Below are 13,694 nucleotides of genomic sequence, written 5' to 3'. Positions count from 1 at the left end.
AAATATATAGAGCAAGGCTTTGCTTTGTGTACCAGTCTCTGGCAGAGATAAAGAATGTTTGTCTGAAAGCAGTTTTTGTCCCTAAAGGAATATCTTGCATTAATTTTGCGTTAATAACTGTCGAGGTGATTTTTGCATGAAGGGGACTGAAGATTCATCACTGTGTCCCACCCCCACACACAGTCTTTGATACTAGTACTAAAAGGTTCTTCTAAATTAATACAAGAAACCGAGGTCACGGCGGTTGCAATTACAATCTCGCTTAATTTCGCATTATTCTATACAACTTATTTTATAACCAATAATCCTTCGAAAATAGTGTACAGTTTTATGCATTGTATATCTGCATTGTACAGTTCAGGATCGGGTTAACATTGACTTTAGTGCATTAGTGGTTTTTGAATTGCGGAGTCCGAGCTTTGTATCACTGTGACAGTCGTCTTCAGCTTTGCAAAAATACGTGGCTGTGTCGTAATCAATTAGGTTTCTGATCTTCAGGGAAAAGGACTTTGCTGGCTTGTTGACTGATTCCGCATATCGTCCTCCAATAGATAGCTTATCCCAACTCGATCGACCCGGTCTTTGGATGAACCATGATGTGCTGTACAGGCCATAGCTAGAAACTCTTAAAACACAGTTGATGGTCAGAGTTTCGCCTGGTCGTTTTGTTGCTTCTCTTGGTGTCTGTTCTACAAATTGACTGAAGGCATCTAAAGGGAGAAAAACATATTTAATCATCGCATATCTGAAGCAGCACAGAATTTAACATAAAATGAAATTTGTGGACGCAACGGCAAGATAGTAACCATTATTCTCTTTAAAATTGAACTGCACGTACTTGGCAACCAGGTTAAAAATATCGAAACACATAAAATATGCATTGTTCCTTCACGACCTGAAAGCCTCTTTAAACAGAGAAGGTTCCAGACACCAGCGCAGGCTGTCTGTGCAACCTTGTGGAGAAGCAAAGACTTTATAAGCCTCGCGAGTCTGGCCTCATTTGCATAATGCAGAATGAAGGCACATCACTACGATTATAGCTTGGATAATGATATGCATTATATCCGATAATTACATCGGTAAAATATATGACGCATTAACGTGAATGTATAGATAGAAATTTAGAGAAAGTTCTTCATTGCTTCCTTCCATCGTACTGAACGTATTTCTCTCTGCTCTGTTATATGGAGAGAGCTCCGCAAAAATATGTTAAAGGTCTAAAGGTCATTATGACACAGAAAATACTCTGAGAACAATTCAGTTTATCACCACGATTAGCTAAAGATTATTCCTATTGATGCAGACCAACTGAGCATATCCCTGTCTCCCTATCTTGCTTCCTCTATTCACCATTGGTAATCAACATGAATCTGATGCTATCCATAGTTCCATAGTAACAAATTCTGAGGCGAAGTTTATTTTCATTTGTAGATTCGTGACTTCGCTTGCAATGTGCGTGGATAGTAGCAAAGCAAAACACAAGATACTGGAGGAACTCGACTAGACAAAAAGCATTACGATGAAAAAACTCAGATCTGCCTAATTGACGGTAGTAATCCGGGTCATTTCTGATCAGAAGACAGAAAGGAGATGGATTTAGGGACGAAGATCGTATCAGGTTGTTCATTGTGAAGGGATTTGTCAAATTCGAACTACATGGGAAACTGGGAACCACGTTCCACAATGAAGTCAAAAGGAGAAGAAGATGGGCAATGAATTTGAATGGAATACATAACTTATAGGGAAGAGTGAATGGCGGCAGACGTGACAAATTTAGTCAAGATGATAAAGAAAGCATGCTTAAGGTTTAGGGAAATAAAATCCAACGGTGATACTGAAAAAATATAAATAAGCCAGAAAAGAACTCAATAAGAAAATTTGGAGAGTGAGAGTGAGAGTGAGAGAGAGAGAGAGAGAGAGAGAGAGAGAGAGCGAGAGAGAGAGAGAGAGAGAGAGAGAGAGAGAGAGAGAGAGAGAGAGAGAGAGAGAGAGAGAGAGAGAGAGAGAGAGAGAGAGAGAGAGAGAGAGAGAACGAACCATATTTTGGCAAGTCGGATACATACATCAAGAGACTAAGATAACGCGGCAGAGTATAGAACCACTCAAGGATAAAATACGAAGCATACTTTTGGAGAGCGATTCTGAGCGTTCAGTCCTAAAGTGTACTTTGCATCGGTTTTTACCAAGGAGAGAGAATTAATGGGTAGTGAGACCAGAGTGGACAATGCTAATTTACCAGGACATTTTGAGATTAGGAATATCTTTAAAATCATTCATCTTGAAGTGTTTGCAGGGCCTATTGAAGTATTCTAGAGAAAGGCGAGGACGGTGATTGTTGGTGCCATAACCAACATATTTGTACAAGTTCAAGTTGAAGTTTGTTTATTGTCATTTGAGTGTACATATATGCAACCAAACGAAACAACGTTCCTCTGGACGACGGTGCAACCACACAACATATATCACACACAGTACAAAGAAAAAAGCAAAGTATTATACTATAAATAAGTTAGCAAATTCTAATTCAAAATGTATGTAGTAATGCGCAGCACAGGTAAATAGTAAACAGTACAGTAAGCAGTCCGCTGTCCTAGAGAAGATACATAGGTGTTGGCAGGGTATTCCTATTCTCACACCCTGAGGGAAGAAGCTGTTGTAGGGGACAATGTTGTTTCTTCGTTCAGGAATGGAAATGGCGTTATTCTGGAATTAATAGATTGGTGGATCTTATTGTTAGTGGTGGGTATATTAATGTAGTGGATACTTAGAAATAGAATTTATGAGCATTTGGAAAAGCATAGCCGAACTAGGGATCATCAGCATAACTTTGTGCGAGGCAGGTCATCTCTTAGTATCCGTATTGAAGGTTTCAAGAAGGTGATGAGATGATTGATGAAGGTAAAGAGTTAGAATATGTCTACGTGGGTTTTCGGGAGATATGCGACAATGCACTCATGGGAGACTCGTACAGAAGATTAAGAAGCATGCTATCCATGGTGACCTGGCCGTTTGGATTCATGATTGTGTTGCCTACAGAAGATAGAGTGCAGTGCTTGATTGATGGTTCTGTATACGTCACTAATGTTGTTCCGTACCAGAACCTCCAACGATTGTGATGATATATATAGTGGCGAGCATTTGGTCCACAATGACAGACGAAACAATGCTCCTTAAACTCGTTTAATCCAACAGCCGATTTTATTGGGACAAGCGCAAAAGCTGATCGGGCGCCATGACCCGGGGAGAAACACAGTCAGTCACCTGCAGACGGGGAGGTGTTTATTACATACCCTGGTTACAGTTACTGTGACCCACAAACACACATGCAAATAACTGTACGACCTAAGCTAGTCCCAGCCGGTCACGGTTCAGTACGACTGCATTCGGCCACTCAAGTAACAGCACACGGTATACCACATCGGAGATGCAGTCGAGCAGCTCTCCCGGTCCCTTCTAATGGCTTATAAACTTGGGGATAGTCCCTTCTTCCGGCTGGGGTAGTAGACCCAAACTGGGGTCTCCAGCTGGTACTGCTGCATTGGCGCCCTAGACTGACTCCAGCTCGTTCTGGGACGTGCAAGCATCTTTGCAGTGCACGAAAAACTCCACGTCCTGCCTGTCCACTGGCCAATAGAAGTGTTCGGGGAACTTTCCAAACGTCTTTGCGACCCCGAAACGGCCTGCCCCCACAGCCCGTGCACGGAGCGTAACATCGTGGCCACCGCTAGAACTGCAGCCCGTCCCGCTTCTCCAGCGTGCCCACTGAGAGAATAGGGCTTTAATCTCCGGATATAGAGCGGAGACCTCTGTCCACTCCGGCCATCGTTCCACGCTCAGCGATCCCCTTACCCGGTTCAGCAGAGGATCGCTCACCTGCTCGCTGTAAAGCTGCAGGTCAATGGTGGGGAGGTCTACATCGCTGCCAGCTGCCACCTAAAGCGCCGCCTCAACACTTGCCCCTAGTGTCGCTGTGTTGCCTTGGGCCACCTCACGGTGTGCTGCACTGTGGCGGATCGTGGTGAGACCGTGCTGCTTTTTGCCGCCCCCGCCCGATCCGCTTTCTGAAGGTGCCCTGCCGGAGAACCACGACTTAGGTGCCGGAGTATTGCCCCACTGTACATCTACGCGCGCTCCCCAGCGGGACAGCAGGTCCAGGCCAATGAAGCAGGACTCCCGGATGTCAGTCATACGGACCTCGTATTCTGCTGTGTTTTCCCCACTGCGATAAGAAGCCACCTCTTCCCTCACGGAGCCGCACCGTTGCCAGTAACCGTAGCCCGCTGGACCGGTGTGGTTGTCCACACAGGCAGGGTGGATGGGCCGTTTTGCGAGGAAACCTGGATAGATAATGGTGAGGATTGACACCGTGTCCACTAACGCAAGACCTCTGATGCCATCTACCACGCAGTCCACGCAAAATAATTGTTCTTCACCTAGACGTTTCACCCGGAGAGGCGACAGCCGAAGGATTCTGCTGGAAGTTTCGAGCAGCGCCGCCTGGCTGCGCTGGGCTATGGCGTGGCGCTGCTGCGGAGCAATCTCAGGCCATATGACTTGCCTCGCCATACAGTGAGCAAAGACCTCTCCGTGACACGCGACGGGGCCTGCGCGGTGCTGGTCAGAACTTTCATACGGGCTCCTCTTCGGCGGTTTTCTCCTCCACCTCGGCGACACAAGCCCAGGCTCCCGGCGTGCCGGGTAACGCTAGGATGCCTTGGGGAGTGAAGTTTCTTTGCCCTTCTGCCTCTGCCAGCGATGATGGTGATGTCAGGGGAACATGCTGCCGAAGACGTGCCGGCGTGAGCGCCTTTCCAAAGGCGTGGAGGGCAAGTTCTTCCTGGGCCGCGGAAGGGAACTGGGGTTAGACATGTCGAGCATAGTGGCGGAGATCTGCTGCGAACGCCCTGCCCAATTCTTCTCTCACTGTTTCCTCCAATGGCTTCCGCCCGAAAGGTAGCTCCTGCGTCGCTTGGATAGCGCTATAGTCATGCTGCTCAGCCAGCGTTAGGTCGAGCAGGGCCCGCAGGGTGTCCCCTTCTAGTTGCAGGACAAGGTCCACCGCCATTTTGGTGGGGCTCCACATTGTGCCTTGCGGCAAATTTGCCGCATCAGGCAAGGTTCCAGGCGGCTGATAGCATTTTATCTGAGGAGCTTCAAGGAAGCTTCATGTAACGTGAAAACTGAGGACTGGTGATTCTCCTCTTCCTCCAGCGGCGTCAGTGGTAACTGCCGTCTTCCCACTGCTGTGGTATCTTGGGTTCCCCCGTGCGGTCCCACGAGGAAGGTGGGTGGGTGGGTGGTGTGCTCTGCCATGTCTCCCGGGTTTAGGACACTGGGTACGCTCGCCCCGTTGGGGTTCCTAGGGAAAGCATAATGCCCAGTTCCCAGATCGTCCCTTCGGGTCGGCGTCCCATCCTCGGGATTTCAGCCCGGAGTAGAAGGTAGACATACTTCACAGTCCCTTGATTAATTCCCCGTGTTTTAAGGTGCTTCATCCGATGTCGTAGATCTTCAATCTCGCCGTCAATTCCTAATCCCACTCTTGACCCCAATGTGGCGAGCATTCGGTGACAGACGAGAACTGCTCCTTTAACTCATCAGCCGGCTTTCTTGCAACAAACGCAAAAACAGACTGGCCGGTATGACCCAGTAGCATACTGATGGTGGAGGTTATTATTACACAGCCTAGTTACAGTCAATGTGACCCACAAACAAGCATACGAATAACTATATAACCCAAGCTAAAACGTAACGATAAATGAACTTGAACTTCCCATCATAATCCTAAGAAAGCATTTTAAAACAAGAACAATAAATTGCTCTGGCCACTAGAAATGCTGGGGCGGGCTGTCCACCAGGCCCAGTTCGACCTCGCCCCACCCGCTGGAGCCCTACGATATATATTCATATTCAAGTACATTTGTTGAATATAGAAATTATACATCCTTTAGATTTACGTGCTTCCCGGTAGCCACAAAGCAAGAAATCTGAAAGAACACAATTTAAAGTAAGAAAGAATAAGCATTAAAAAAGAGACCAAGCAACGCACACAAAATGCTGGCGAACACGGCAGGCCAGGTAGCATCAATGGAAAAATTGAAACAGTCGATGCTTCCGGTCCAGACCCTTCATGAAGACATGTTTTGTGTATTGCTTGGAACTCCAGCATCTGGGGTTTTTCTCTTATTAACGAAAGACCAATACTCCGTGCACAAGAGCACGAAAAAAATACACGGCATGCGAACAAATGAAGCGCACGACAGCATTCTAAACCACAAATGAGTCCTCAGATCCGAACCCCGGAGTAGACCCAAAACTTTTCTTATCAGTTCATCTTTTTAGCGGGCACGGAGCACAGCAGCCGGAGCAGTCTTCATACCCTCAGCGCCATGGAGATGACCATGACGGAGAACGAGCAAAATCGGCTCTTGTCCCGACTGATACACTATCTTGTCAGTCTGTCTGGGCCAAGATTTAAATTGACCCTACGACAGAACAGCGAAATGCTCTGACGCCCTGGAGAGAGGACTGGACATAGCGGAGAGAGCGAAATCCGTTCTCGCCTCGGATCTGTGCTGGCGTTTTTAATTCTACGTCGCACTGGGGCCCAGGTACCGCTGACTTGAAAGGCTCTGGGCCAAGAGCACGCTGCCCCACGAATCGCTCCGGCCCTGATTTCGTCGCCCAGCACGAAGCCGCTCTTAACGTCTTCATGTCCGCTCGGCCTTTCCTCTGCCTTCCCCGTGATGGAAAACTGGCACATTGCTTTGAATCCAGGGACAGGAACCCTCCCCAATCTCCTTCCCTGCCCAGCCCTTCATGTGTACGTCGGATCTACGCATTGCCATTAATGTATCGACTCGCCGGCCGGTATTTCAGACAGAGCTCATTAGCAGACAATGCCGACAACCAGTGCCTGTGACATCCAATTTCGCCGAGGTCAGGATATAAGTGAATGGGTTGTTGTCCGTCCACAGCCCATTTCAATGCCAGGAACTCCAACTTGTGTGTGTGTGTGTGTGTGTGTGGGGGGGGGGGGGGGGGGGGGTTGGGTAGCTTCGCTCAGAGGGTGACAGACTCCAGCAGATGTCAACTCTGTGCCATGGTCCCGATACAAAACTCCCCTAAACCCTGTCTGCTGGCATCCGTGTGCAGTACATATGGCAATCGGGGATCTGCAAAAGCCAGTACAGGCTTTTTCGTCAGTAGCTCCTTTAGCAACTGAGAGGCCTCTTCACAATACGGATCCCATGCCGCTCCTAAAAGCTCCGAGGGGCTAAAATAATCTTTAGCAACTTCTGTTTTCGTCCTTCTCCCTTTCTTCTCCAAGGGTGCGAACAGCACAGAAGCTGATATAAGTGGTAACTCACTTTAGAGTTGTCCTTCACGAACCTCTGATAGTTCCCACAGAATCGAAAGAACGAGGACAGGGCGCTCACAGACTGAGGCATTGGCCATGTGGTCACCACCTCTATCTTAGACGGATCTGTAGCTACTCCATCACATGAGACTATGTGCTCCACATAATTGACAGACGTCCTGGTACTAGTCCATAGAAAGTTTTAACCTGCAGCTTTCAGGCAGCCCAGCACCTTTCAGTAGGCTAGCCTCATACTCCTTCAAGATGGACCGGAACACGGTGAGATCATCCAGGTACAGCAACACCTTAAGAAAGTTCATATTCCGCACAGCTTTCTCCATGCCCTGGGCTATCCTTTCAAACTGGAAGAATCCCAGTAGCCGTCTTCTCTTTGTCAGGATCACTCATGGGAATCTGGTAATATCTATTCCTCACGTCCAGCACACTGAATCACTTCACACCACCCAGGCATGCAAACGCGTCCACCATTCTCGGAACAGTATACAGGCCGGCAACTGTACGCCTGTTCGGAGTTTGATAGTCCACACACATCCGTACCTTCCTATTCTTCTTCCTGGCCACCGTTACTAGAGACGCATAAGGGGTTCTGGACTCAGAGATGATCCCAGCTTCCTTCAGCTTCTACACATGCTGCCGAAGGTCCACACCTCTGCAAGCGCCAGTCGCCGCGACCTGTCTCTGAACGCTGTGTTTTCTGTCTCCCGAATGGTGTGGCGAATGCTCTTGGAACAACCCACATCAAACTCGTCAGTGGAAAAGACATCTTCCAGCTTCAACATCTTCTCTATCAATCATCCCTTCAACTTCCAGGTACCGGGGAGTCCCCAGAGTTGAATGACTCGGCAGTCAGATTTCCCTATTTTGGAGAGAGTTTCTTCCCGACTTGTCTCACAAGAACACTAGACATTACCGTCACCGGAAAGAGGTGCGCCATTGACATAAGCCGGCTAAGGGTGCCCTCCCTCTCTGAGGTGTTCCTAACAATCACAGTCATCCTGTTGACTTGTGCAACCGAGGGCTTCTGCAGCTCGAATCTCATCAATACCCCAGCAGGTAAGGACGACTTTTCTTCGTGGTCTTCTGGAGCATCCACCAAGAGGTCCTTGACATCAGGCATTCCGGGAAATTTGGGGTTTCCCGTCACTTTAGCTGCTTCTCCAGGCCGTAACACGACTGGTTTGGATTGGGTGTACCACACAGTCCCTTTTTTATGCTCATCATCCAGCCCAGTGCGGCCACACACTTCCTCAAAAGCAGCACAGAACATAAGGTAAATGGACAATGTTCTCTGACAACTGTCTCCAACTTTCTCCTTGCAGTCTCCCATTAGCCTCCTCACAATAGGAGGATTCGTCACCACAAGAACTGAAGCTTCGGCCTTTTCTACTGGGTCCGGACAAACTAACACAAATGTATCAAGGACCTCAGCTACTCCCACATCTGCCTCCGAAAACTCCAGATTCAAGGACAAGTGACCATCATATGGGTAGTCATCCGTACTAAGCCTCCAGATCACTAGCGCACTGAATTGCGTCAATGGTAAATGCGTCAAATACTGGTTGTAAAACAAACGGTACAGCAGAGTAACTCGAGAGCCTGTGTCAAATATGGCTCCTGCATAAATACCCTCGATCCGTAGCGATACACTGGAGCTTGGCCCCACTAAGCCTTCAGGAATAGGATATTTTGCTTTAGAGTGTTCGTTGATATATTGATTGGAACGTATTCCGCCCCCTCCCCCGCCAAGAAGCCAGGCCGTTTCCTCACTGCGTTCTAAGTTTCCGACGTTTTTCTCCGCTTAGGTAGCTGGGGGCTCACTCTGGGAAGATTTCTCGGCCTTCACACTCCCGCCTGAAGTGTTTCTCTTCCCCACCGTTATCGCAGATAATACCTGTCGCTCCCCTTCTCGCGGGACTCTGTTCACTAGCAGCCCTCAGGGGGTTAGACTCCCAGTCGGCTTTGCCATGCGGGGTTGTCGCACCCGCAGATAACAACATGGATATCTCAGTTCTAAACTCTGCTACAGTTCCCTTATCATCCACGAGGAAGGGCTATCAGGGATCTCTAGCAACGGAAGCTACTACCGAGGAATTTACCTTGCTGACGGAGATCTGACGCGCCTCCGTCGCATTCTCCTCCTCTCTTAATTCTCTGATCAGCTCAACAAACGAGGGAGTGGGGCGTGTCTTCCGAGATATTGGGAGACCCCCAAGCGATCATGTCATGCGTCTGTGCGCCTTTCAGGTACAGAGCAATCTTGGAGGTCCATGTCCACAGCTCACTGAGAGTTGCAGCACAATTTGATAGGGTGGTAAAGAAAACGAATCTCATGTTTGCCTTTACTAGTCAGAGATATGTGTTCAAGCCTCAGGAAATAAAGTTACAATTTGATATGTGCAGAAGAGGTTTATAAGCATATAAAGTGCAGGAAGCCGAAATATTTTCAACAGGATTGAAATGTGTGATACTAGAAGGCTTGCATTGATGGTGAGAGGGAAATGTAAAAAGAGAGGTGCGGGCCATTTACTTTACATAGAGACTGATGTGGGTTTGGACACGTCGCTCGCATCCTCAGGCTTTACTTCATTATGAAATGGTATTTTCTGTTAATGGCAATCGAATGAATAAATTGGATAGACGAGGGAACCAAGGTCAGACACCATGTTTCTATGATAGAGCCATGCCTTTTCAGTGACACCATTTGTGGCCGAGTATTCCAACAAAAATACTTTATTATCACTTGAAAGAAACGTGCTATCCATGTCAGAGCAATAACCAAGTCGCAGAAAAAATTGAAACCAAATTGAAATCGATATTCATAATTTTGTCAGTCTAACAAGAGAACATATGACGGTATTGCCATGACTTTATGCATGTGCATTCGTACTGGCAGCTTAGGGTGATTCTTGATTCCCGGTACCATGTTATCATTGTCTGGATGTAAGGAGTTGGTGCTTAAAATCAGCTGTTGTGGAAGAATAGCCCAATCAAACAACGTAACGTGCTGAACGACGAGTAAGTGACCGTTGCGCCCTTATCTTAATTCGCCATCTATTATTGTCCATCTGTTGTTCACCGAAAACCGCAACATCTAGGGTCGGGTTTGCCCCGTGCTGCTTTTAGAAGGAGGCGTTCGCTTAATTTCAAGAAGTAAAACTATGGGATGGGACACTGAATACAATTATTGACAGATAGAATAGGTGGGTGGAGGCAGCAGTAGTTTTGTACAGCTGTTTCAGTGAGTTGAGTTGCCTCTGCACTGCGTTGAAAAATCAAAGCCATAAGCATATTCATTGGGCATTCACTTGGTGATGTTGGACGAAAGTGAACATCTGATTAAATTGAGTCTTTAACTTTACAATACACATGATTTGTACAGTGGCCTCAGAAACTCTTCAGATATGATTTTATAACCGATCACCAGTACGATTAATATACACAGATTCCCAATATTGCGAGTGCGCTTCAAGTACACGCTGATCAAAACATTAAAACTCTGTTTCTCTAAATTATTTTGGAATTAAGAATGGGAAACACCAAGACGGCAGATGATATTTTAAAAGGTATTTTGTGTCATATTTCGTCAGAGGCTACATTCCAGAACGAGTCAGAAGACAAAAATTGCAAAGAAGGAGGTCATTCAGTTCTATTACAATCGGCAGGTTAGTAGTACTGAGCCAGTTGTTGGAGCACATGATGGCAAGTCTCCGTGTTTGATAGATTCATCCAAAAGTCTGAGAAATAGTGGCTGCTAAGATGGCTTTTGACTTTCCAAACAACATTGGATTGTCGCTGTGAACTTCGTGAATGAACCTGATGTTCAATAATGGATTGCAATTCAATATATCACGTATATGAAGGAGGTAATCGCATTTGTTCAGCCTTTCTGATTTCTATATGACAAAACTGCTATAAATGCTGTCCTAGGCCAATCAACATCTCCGCTGTATCGTCAAGTCTTTGAAATGAGTCCCTGGTCCTATGGCAATTGATGGATCAGTGGTGAAACAGATAAGCAGCTTCAAGTTCCTGAGTGTCGTCATTTCAGCGGAACTATCTTGGCCCAATACCTCATTTGTAATGGCCACTATTCTCAAAAATCTTGTGCTGTGCAATTGTTTTCCCAGTGACCACATGTGCGCACTGAATAATTTCTTCAGTAAAAACAGTATAAATAACCCGTTTCTAAAATCTGTAGACAAATCATCACGTACTCCACGCTATCAACACCATTGATTCAGAAACCGATAAAGGAAACGTTCATGAAATATACTTAAATGCCAAAGAGATAAAGAGTAACAACCTTTTGTGCGCATTTTAAAATTCCTTTGTGCGCTCATAGCAAAAGATGCATTGGTGCGCACACGCGCATATCTTACGAGGAACATTGGCCAGCACATTGATGAAATTACGAATTAGGAATTTGCGGAGATTTGTGATATCACCAAATGCACTCACAAAATTCATCGGATGTACTGTGGAGAGTATTCGGACTGGTTGTTTCATCGCCTTGTGCAGAGGTTCCAAAGTGCAGTATCAAATGAGGCTGCAAAGGGTTGAAGGAAGACTCAGTCATCTGCTTCACAGACGTAACCATGCCACCAACACGAACATTTCAAAAGGCTGTCTCTCAAGAAGAAGGCATCCATCATTAAGTACTCTCAGCATCCGAGATGTGCCCTCTTATTATTGCCATCGAAGAGAAAGTATAAGAGCCTGAACACCCACCCTCAGCTATCACATTTCTGAATGGTCCTTGAACCTAGAAATACAATCTTCCGATTCCAATTCTATGTGTTTATTTATTGCAGCTTATGTAAATGTTATGTCTTGCACTGTACCTTTGTTGTGAAGAAACACATTTCACGACATATTCTTTGTCAGTGATAATAAAACCGTTTTAAATTCTGATTCGAATTTCAAACAGAGTGGAATTGAAACCCAACGAACGGAGCCTTAAGTTACATCCTGGTGTGCAAAAAATGTTTTGTGTTGCTGTCTTAAAGAGCCGTGATAGTTTTACAAAGCTCAGTTGTAATTGATCGGAGTGACCTGAAGATGTGGTCCGGCAGTCTGGAAAAATTCAACGAAGGAGAAATGAGAAGTCAGGGCATATATGTACTGAGTAAGATAAAATGAAGGGCTCCGATTTATAGATCAAACGTTCTGGAAAATTTGGAACAGATTCTGGTTATTGCCCAAATGCTGAATCTTGCAAAGCACAGTTAGGTAAAAAAAAGCAAAGGAGTTATTAAGGATAAAATTGGATAACACAAAAATGAGAAAATTTAATTTGTGCAGTTGTGCAGTTCTGACATGGCACCCAGTACCTGTGCTTAGACTTCTGACCGAACAAAGCATTCAAGTCCTACACTTCTTTCAACACCCTGTCTACCTGCGTCACAACATTCAGGCAACTATACCCTCGAAATGCATTACTTCGCACGTGTCTGAGATATATTCGACTTATTTAATTTTGTGATATGCCCAGTTTCCCAGGAAATCTAGAGAACGAACTTGGGTAAATGTCTTCATTTTCCATTTTGTGCTAATTTTCCTGTTAACCACAAGTTTACAAATCATGGCACCGATATTCTCATCCAAATTACAATCGACAACAAGGATATTGCTTCCTGAATACCCTTAGGCATATTTCACGGATGTTGCGCTGCTGATCATGCAAATCACCAAGAAATGTCCCCAACGCGCACCAGAAGCTCTGCAGGACAGATGCTGCATGGAAGGACTTGTTTTGGAAAGGCGATAAAAGCATCACGCACGCACTATTCTATGCACTGCGTTCACTTGTATATCGGTTTGCGATCACGTTAATACGCATGCTCTATGCGCTTAGCATATTGTGTGTACTCATTATAATGAAGTAACCGGGTTTTTTTTTTAGGAGTATTTGTGATAGAAAGATGTCTAGCAAATGTTGCAACAGCCGTGATATTTTCTGTTGCATTTGTGGCAAGTACACGTTTAAATGTCAAAGTCGGAGCAGGACTCCGCTTGTTAATAAGACATATAAGCTATACTTAGGGAATAAAATTCGTGATCAAGAGAAGGCCTTGTCTCCTCACATTTGTTCTACAACACCCGCTGTACTTTATAACTTGCCTCAGAGGCACTTGGAAGTCAATGGCGTTCGCTTTCCCGATGATATGGCGAGAACAGAAAGATCATGTGACAGACTACTACTTCTGTCTAACAATTGGGTCTGGTTTCTCTGCTAAAAATAAGAAATCCATCGAAATTCCCTGCAGCGGATAGTGAGGTCAGCTGAGAAGATCATCGGGGTTTCTCTTCCTGC

The sequence above is a fragment of the Hemitrygon akajei genome, chromosome 25 (assembly GCF_048418815.1).
Source record: "Hemitrygon akajei chromosome 25, sHemAka1.3, whole genome shotgun sequence".
In the NCBI taxonomy this organism is placed as follows: domain Eukaryota; kingdom Metazoa; phylum Chordata; class Chondrichthyes; order Myliobatiformes; family Dasyatidae; genus Hemitrygon; species Hemitrygon akajei.
The sequence above is the reverse complement of the archived record's forward strand: the minus strand, read 5'-3'. Positions refer to the sequence as shown.